We start from the raw sequence: 9750 nt of genomic DNA on the forward strand, positions 1-9750 counted from the left end.
AATTTTTCAAGCACAAATCCCTGCCTTCATCTTGAATGGATATATCTAAAAACCAGTTTTCACTCAAATCATCATAACTTTTCCAAATCTAAATGAAAATGATTCAAACCAGTTGGAAATGAAAGGTAGTTAACATATCTTTCCAAATAATATTATTAGAGATCTTGAGTCTCCAAAATATGTCCGCATCACACGCTGCAACATGACTGTATTCAGCGAATCTCAAATCTGCAAACATCCACTTTCACCAAAATACCCATAACTTATTTATTTCTTCATAAAATTGAACCAAACCAAAAGAATGAGAAGAAGAATTCATCATACTATATATATCCATTACTATATTACATGGTTTCAAAGCTGTAAATGGCCGTACAAGGCCTGGAAACTACTCTAAAACTAAAAAAACCAATCAAAACCACAACAATAAAATGCACCAAAAATGTATCAAAGTATTTCCTCTTCTCCAAATTGATTTGGTTCGACCATACAATGATTTTTATAATAATTTGACAGTTATAAACCTTCCTAACTACCCCCAAGACCAACCATATACCCTTTTACATCATTTTTCTATTATTAACAACTTTCTCAAAGTTGCATTTTACAACTTTTTTACGCAACTTTTACATTTTTGACAAAAAATGGCTTCATAGCCTTTACAACTTGAATCAAATACAATAAAAATGACTCAAATGACTTTAGATGGATGTCAATAGATCCATTCACCAATTAAATAAACATTTTTACATTATTTATCATATTAAGACCTCCTTTGACAACTTATTACAAATGTGCTGTCAAATTTCTGGATTTGATTGTGTATAATTTTTACATCATTACAAATGGCTTCTCTAGCTTTTATATCTTTGTCTTCTTGAAATTTAATGTGCTCCTGCACCAAGAATCCCCTTCACGAATGTGTATTTTTTTTTCAAGAAGGTGTAGATTTGGTAGGGAAGTTTTGATGGGAGGAAAAAACTATTGGATTCTGATAAGGTTGAACTTGAGTACTTATAACAAAGAAAATATACATCAAAAATAATTATTTCTTTTTTTATGCACTAGCTATACATGTCATCTATAGGATATTTTCAAATCAGTACAAAAAAGATGATTTGCATATACTTGTTTGATAGGAACTACACCCTATATTTTTTATAGTTAAAAAAGGGACTTCAAAATAAAATAAAATGAATAAATTCTCACTCAATAAAATTATAAAAAACTATAGGCATAAAATTCATCCAATTCTACACATTTCATCAATTTACATCATCTTCATATTTTAAACACAAATACCATTTTTTTTGTCATTAATGTTTAACTGTCACATTCTGATATCATAAATCCTAATCTACCTAGTAAGAGGGAGATACAAGAAGGAACTCAGAGGGAGACTTAAGGAAGAGTTTTGTAACCTAATCAAAAGATGGAAGTTGTTGATAGATGGAGGAATACAAATTCTCTCTTTGGTACTGCCTTACTATTTTAACCTAGTCAAATTGGTTGAGCAAGATGTTCATCATTTGATTGACTTAGTTGATTAGTTTGGTTTTCCATCAGTTTCAAAGAGGGATATTGTTGAAATCTAATTGAAAAGATCTTTGAAAAAGAGATTGTTAAGAAGGAAATTATTGAAGAAGATTATGTGTTTCAATCATTATTTTTTCAATGATGTCAAACCTATTATTTTTTGGTAAGAAAATTGCTTATAAGATTCAAATATTATCGCCTAGTTGATTGATGAGGAGGGTTTGATCAATAAGATGTAACAAAAACACCTGGAGAAAAGGTTGAGTTATGATTATGAAATGAAGTACAAGGATCAACTAAGAAAATGATGGCATGAAGTATTGATGATCTACTTAAGGTTACAAAATGGCTGGCTACACTTAGAAAGTTTATCTAAGAATAAGTTAAACAAAGTTTGTCTACCAAGCTTCACAGAGTAGATAGTAGGTGCTGAGAAAAGTTAGTGCAAGCAAAGTAGAAAGTTAGTTTTAATTGAGTAAAAGGAAAATCTAGTGGATGCCAAGCAAGACAGTTGATGTTGAGTGATTTCATAGTTGATTTCGAGTAATATAGTATGTGTCAAGCATCAGAAGGTTAATAATGGTGAGCTATTGCATTATGATAAAGATCAAAGATTCACTAAATCTAAACCAACAAGTTTGTTTTTTTGAAACTTGTGAACTAGGAGGAAAATAGGATTGATGAGCTGGTGGCAAAAAATTTGATGTAAACAATTTTTAGGAAAATTCAAATGGATTCTAGGAAAAGTTTCTAGAAAAGACAAGATATGGGGTAGATACATTGTATCCTACCTAATCCATCCAAAGCCCTAATTTGGATGATAGATAGTGAGCAAGAAAATATTCTAATTTTCTATTTATAGGAATGTCTGGTCACAAAGAAAAAAGGTTGGTGTCATTTGCAAGAACCTAAGGAGGAGAAGGAATTAAGGGTTTTCCTTCATCAAGTGACCCAAGAGAAGAGTTTGCAATGGGATGTTAAGCAAGAAGGCTTAAGGAGATGAATGCTTGAAGGGTGAACAAGCTATCAGAGTTGAAAAGTATGAAGGCCAAGAAAAATTGAGGACTGAATAGAGATCTATAATTTGCAAGAGAAGTTGTAAGTTGTATCAGATCAAAGCTATATTATTACTCTCTAACAATTGTATTAGTCTAGGGTAAATCCTTTAGATTAAGGTTGACCTAATAGTCATTAGAAAATCCTTTAACAGGGTGGCATTCCAAGTGAATGGCCTAAAGTCCTCTAAAAAAGCTCACTTTCAATAGGGTGATTGAAATCCCTTAATTGGATCACATTTAATAGTGTGTAATGTAACCTTTAACAGGGTTGGCCTTTCATAGGGCATCACTTGAGAGAAGTGAAAAAGGAGTAGCATATTACTAGTGATTTTTTTCAAATTAGATTTCCATGTAAATCATTGTGTCAAGTGTGTTGATAAATGTGTTGTGTTTCATGCTTTACACTTCTGCAAATTGATTCGATAGTAACATATAAGTTTTAGTAAATACACAATGGATGCATGCATGGGTATGAATGTTTTATGGGTTCACTAAATTGTGAAAAGTTTTATTTATATGTCTGGACCTTGGATAACTGATTCACACCCTACTTGAGTTATTCTAAAGTAGTTCTAACAAAGAAATCAATAGGTTTACCTTCTTGACTTAGCACAACTCCTATTGCACTACCACTTGGATCACACTCAACTTTAAATACCTTAGTTATTGAAATTAGGAAAAGTCAATATAAGTAACTCAACAACCTTTTTTTTTCAAAGTCTCAAAACTCTTATCGTCTCCATGTGTCCACTTGCAATCCTTTTTATCTATTTCATAGTTTTAGTCATAGTATTAAAAGCAAAACTAAAATTATTTATAAAATTTGTATACAAACTACCCAAAACATGAAATGGTCTTACCTCACTTGCATTCTTAAGTGTAGACCATTCAAAAATTCCTTTAACCTTCCTAGGATCTATTCTTGGATTATAAGCTGAAATCACAAATCCCAAATACACAATCTCTTCCTACATAGAAGAATGCTTTTTAATCAAAAACTTCTCCTTTTTCAATTTTTGCAATACCTGTCTAACATTCTCAATATATCCAGCCTTAGTCTTACCAAATATTAGAATATCATTCAAATAAACAATCACAAACTTACCCAAAAATCTCTAGAGAACTTCATTCACTAACCTCATGAAAGTACTAGGTGCATTAGTCAAACCAAAACACATTACCAACCACTCATACAAACCACCTTTTGTTTGAAAAACACTCTTCCATTCATTACCTTCTCTAATTCTAATATGATGATAACCACTCTTCAAATCAATCTTGATAAAATACATTTCTTTACTCAAAAATTTATTATGTCATCCATCCTTGGCAAAAGAAACATATATTTTACTATTATTTTGTTAATATCTCTAGAATCAAAACACATTCTCCATTCTTCATTCTTCTTAGGTTCTAATACAATAGGTACACCACATGGACTCAAGATTTCTCTAATCAAACCTTCTACAACTCTTATGATCATCTATTAAGTTCTTAATTCTTTGTAGGTATCAATCTTATTAGAATTGTTTTAGAATAACTAAGAGGGGGGGTGAATCAGTTATTCAAGGTCCAAATGTCCTATGCAAACTTTACACTAAGTGTAGTGAGCCCTTTTGACTATTCATTCATCCTAGCTTTAACTTTTCTAATCAACAAGCTACTCTAAATCAGCATGCAAGAATAACACATAAGAAATCAACACATAACATAGTGATTTACGTGGAAACCTAATTTGGGAAAAGCCACCAGTAACATGCTACTCAATTCTCACTCTTTTGAAGTGATGCCTTGTGAAAGGCCTACAATATTAAAGGGTTACAATGCAATGTTAAATGTGACCTTGTTAGAGGATTTAACCACCCTATTAGAAGTGGGTCTAGTTAGAGGACTTTAGAACATTCACTAGGAATGCCATCCTATTAAAGGATTTACAAATGGCTATTAAACAAACCTAAGTCCATAGGATTTCCATATCTAATACAATTGATAGAGAGTATTAGAAAATCTTGACTTGACTACAACATACAACTTATCCTGTAGATCTTAGATCACTTCTCAGCTCATACCCTTGCCTAGCCTTCAATCTCTACAACTCTTGATAGCTTGCCCTCCTTTCAAGCTTAGTCTCCTTGAGTCTCCATGCTCAATGTACCAATGCAATCATCTCTTCATGACCACTCATAGAAGCAAATCCTCTATGCTCTTCCTTCTCCTGGATGTCTCCCCCTTGACACCCTTCGAACTACTTCCCATATTTGGCTCTTTAGCAGCAATAGTATTAGTAACTCTTTTCTTCTTGGTCTATGACTTCTTAAATAGAAGTCTTGAAGTACTTTTTTCCACTCAATTCTTCCATTTTTTAATTTCAATTCATATGGATTAGGTAGGATTCATTGCATCTAACCCATATTTTGTTTCTTCTAGAAACTTCTTGAATAATCCTTTAGAATTTTCTCAAAAATCATTTGCATTCATCTTTTTGTTTATCCTACACAAAATTATCAGATCTATCACTTTCACGATAATATCTAGCTCTGCCTCTCCAGAATCAACCACCTCCACCTCTTTGTCTTTGTTCATGCTTATTTGTCAAGATCTCCTCATCTTTCAAGGCATATTGATATGCTTCTTTTATACTTTCCAACTTCACAAAACTTATTTTACCTTGAATTCCAAATCTCAATCCATTTATGTACCTTACAATTTTCTCAACATCATCATTCACATGTCCAAATCTAATGTCCAATATATAGAATTCCTTGGTATACTCTTTCACAATCATGTTCTCTTGTTTCAAATTTTGCATCTTTCTCAACAAGCTAGCTTTGTAATTAGTATTAAAGAATTTGTTCTTTACCTTGTACACCATCATCAGCACAGTTTGAATCTTCTCCTTTCCTCTCCTTTGTCTATTAGTTTGCAAATATTCCCACCATAGTGATGCATGAACTTTCAACCTAGTGACTACAATCTTCACCTTTCTATTATTAGGACTATTTTCATACTCAAAGAACTTCTTCATGTCTAAGGTCCAATCCAACATAGCATTGGTATCAAATTTTCCATCATAAGGAACAACTTCTACAACAAGCTTTGAATTTTTCTTAAACAACACTCATAATAATCTTTCCTCATCTTGATCTTCTTCTAGTTCTAGATTATAGTTTGGTGCTACAGCTTCATCATCACTTACATCATCAAGATGTGCTCCTCTCCTCTAGGCTATCTCCACAATATCTAATCTGGCTACAATTTTTCTCAATTGATCCAATACAACATTATCAGCATTTCCTCTACCATGAACCATCTTTACAAATTAGGTTCCTACAAGATCATAACCCTCTACAAGTTATAAGTCAAATATGTAGATCTACCACCCTACAATCAAATTTGAATTAAGGTTCTACATGATCCAATATCCACAAGGATGAACCTCAAGCTTTGATACCACCTGACACAAGGAAGACAGGGAAAACTAGGGCCAAAGGCTCATCTAGCTATCCAATCCACCCTACAAGAGTTAACATAATGGAAGTGAACACAAAGAACTATTAGAGTAAATAATTAATTATTTATTATTTATTCTATTTACTTAAGCTTACTTAGGTAAATGCATTTATTTATTAGTTTTAGTCTAGGAGTTTTTTATAAGTTGTTGACAATACGGGAGTTTTTTCTCTCCTAAGTCATACTTATCCTCTCACCTTATTCGAGGACTTTCCACCTCATGTGGATGTATGCTTAGTTGTCACACTTATCTCCTAGCATCTTCTAGCTTGTTGTAGGAGATTTGTGGAGTTCTTTATATTTAATCTCTCTTATTGTATTTTCACAACTCTTTTTAGCATATTGTAAATACATTTTTTCTTGTGTTGCAATATCTTGTGTTCTCTCATGTCCATTTAGGGTTTTTCCCTTGCTCCACGCTCTTCCTTCCTTGGCTTCTCTTTGATAGGTTTTCACATGTAGGTGATCTTGGGCATCTTTAGAGTTGGATTTCATCAACTCCAACATGGTATCAGAGCCTCCCTACTACTGCTTTGTTGAAAAAATTTTGAACCCGTGATTTTGAGCCACAAACCCTAGTTTGTTTGTGCATTTTTTCTTCAAATCAAGGGAACAAAATTTTTTTGGAGCACATTAGGCCCAAATAGATGCTGCCATTAGATCCTGAAGGCACTTTTCAGCAAGGATTCATATAAAATTTGTCGATTTTGGAGACAAGGCTCTGGGAGGAAAAAATTTTTTGGTTTCAAGGCTTTTCGTACGGATAGTACGGATGTAAGGCAGTTAATTTTTTTTTTTTAAAAGGACATAGAGCACATAGCCATGGCACCACCTAGTGACCACTGCTAGGCCACCCGTGCTCCACTCGTACCTCCCTAGTCATTAGTGGTTCTACCCTTGAAACACCATGCTCCACCTAAGTGCCTCCTCCGGTAGTGCCTCCCCTATCGCAAGCGACAACACCACAGTTCACCACTCCATCGGCTCGTCCACTAGTGGCTCTCCACCTTGTCTTCGCTTTAGATAGAATAGTTGATAAAGTTTTCAGCACATTAGTGCCTAGTCTACAATTTTCCACCACTTGGCACAACGTGGGGGTGATACGTGCACTAGGTGCCATGTGGCACTCTACTACATGGACCTACCATGTCACCCTTGCCACGTTAGCAACTGCCACGTGGAATTTTTTTTGCACTGACGGTTGATAGGCCATCAAATTTAGGATAGTGAAATGCTAACATTAGCATGATGTTAGCACTACATCATCCACTTCATGCACCTCTCCTTCAAGGTCTTTTTATACCTACGTTGGATTTTTTGGCCATAACTTGAGCATACAAAGGTATTTTTTCGATCTAAAAGAAGCACCAAAAAGCTGGTTCCAAGACAGAGACATTGGTGTAGGTATTTTTAGGTTTTGATGCATTTTTATTTCCTATTTTTTAAGTTGAAGTCTAAAGTTATATTTTTGACTCCGGCTTGTATATCTTTTGCATCTCATGTTAGTTTTTTGAAAACTTTATATTTTTGAAAAATTGGTTTTGTCACCTTTTTAGAAATGTGGTCCTTTTCCTTAGATTTTGGCCCATTATCTTGCTATCATATTTTTTTCATTTTTGCTATATGGTGGATATCTTGAGTATTTTAGGCCCAAGGATCATTTTCTTGGCACAATTTTCTTTGTTTTGAGTTGTACTATGTTTTGTATCAGCTTGTTTTCAATTTTGATCATTGTAGCTATCATTTTGAAGCACTTTTATGTATCACACTGAGATAAAGTGATGGGGACACAACCCAAGAACATAATGGACACAACAGAAAAGGGGAAATTATATTAATTGAGAAAATAAGCTAGTACAAATAGTACAGAGAAAATAAACTTCAAAACATGCCCTAAGGGCTTACAATAGCATAAATATGGAGATAATTTCTCCTTTCAGTACCTCCTCTCAAACTCCACTTCGAACTGCCTTTTACAATGCCAGAAATCTCCTTGAATGGACCCTGAAGGGTTAAGGACTAGGAGTACACTCTAGAAAGTGCTAGTAGGCATCCACTGACCAAATATAAGGTTCCAGAAGCTGTGTTAGAAGTCAGTGCAAATCTAGAAGAATCTAAAAACGATAATCAAACTTTCGGGAGGCATAACTTTTGAACCGTAGCTCCGATTGACGAACCGTTTACATTTTTGAAAAGCTCTCAAAGCACTCTATAGCCCTATGAACCAGATTTTCTTGAACCCCATTTTTTGGCCCTTTTCAAGGTCATTTAATGCTCCTAACTTGACTTTGAAGCATTCTTAGGAGGTCTCCAAAACTTGAAAAATTGCAATAACTTTCAAACCGTGGGGCCTTTTGACCTGATTCTTTTTTTAGAATGCTCTAAATCACAATTACATTCATCTGGCCAATTCATGCCTTCTAGTTTATCAAAATGATGGCCCAATTACATGCTCCTATTTTTTCAGGATTTTCTAACACACTGATAGTGGAACTGTGAGAGTTGGAACCTTTATTTGACCCAAATGGGTATCCAAAAATGAAAACACATGAAACAGAAACTAAGTCTAAGTACATTTTTTGGGTGACACAAGATTGCCCTTATACCTCTAGATGCTCTTGCATCAGACACCCAGGGTAGATTAAAAAGTGACCCTGTCACTTTATGAATGGTAGAGGAAATCCCAAATGGGAAACCTCAGCTGCTGAAATCCAAGTTGAGTCTTCGATTGGTCGTCCTTTCCATTTGACCAAATACTCTTCATACTACCTGTTTCTAGTACTCCTACCCACACGATGATCTAGAATGTCTTCTATCTCCTCGTTCTTAGAAGCAGGAATTGGACATGGCTCTAACACTAGCTCCTCATCTGCACCATCATCATGATACTTTGTTAAATTTGCAATGTTGAAAATGGGAGAAATGTGAATACCATCTGGCAGCTCCACCTCATATGCATTTCCTGAGTCATGTTTCTTCAAAATTTTGCAGGGGCCAAATTTCTTCATTTTCAGTTTGTTGTAAGTACTGGATGGAAATATTTCTTTTCGTAAGTGCACCATGACTAAATCTCCTACTTGGAATTCCTTATGTATTCTCCTTTGATCAGCCCTAGCTTTATACTCTTGATTCATCTTGGTAATGTGTGCTTGAACCTCCTCATGTAGATGCTTGATATGTTCAACAAATTTCTCAGCTTCAGCACTTGTCCTCTCCCCTTGTTCTATCTTCCTCATCTCTGGTGTAGTCCTTGGGCTACTCCCATATACAATTTGGAATGATGATTTTCTAGTACTCCTATTTACAAAGTTATTATAAGAAAACTCTGCCTATGGTAGAATCAAATCCCATCCCTTGGGCTTATCCCCAACTAAACATCTTAGCAAATTGCCTAGACTTCTATTTACCACTTCTATTTGGCCATCAGTCTGTGGGTGATGCATGGAACTAAATTTTAGGTCTCTCAACTTCTTCCACAATGTCCTCCAAAAATACCCCACAAATTTAGTATCTTTGTCAGAAACTATACTCCTTGGGAGACCATGTAGTCTCACCACCTCTCTAAAGAACAAGTCCCTTTGTGTCCTTGGCAATCCGAGAAAAAAATCCATACTTATGTCCTCCCATGGCTTTGATGGAACAACCA

This window comes from Cupressus sempervirens, chromosome 5, assembly GCF_028749045.1.
Source record: "Cupressus sempervirens isolate cs-2001-9-10 chromosome 5, ASM2874904v1, whole genome shotgun sequence".
Classification (NCBI taxonomy): Eukaryota; Viridiplantae; Streptophyta; class Pinopsida; order Cupressales; family Cupressaceae; genus Cupressus; species Cupressus sempervirens.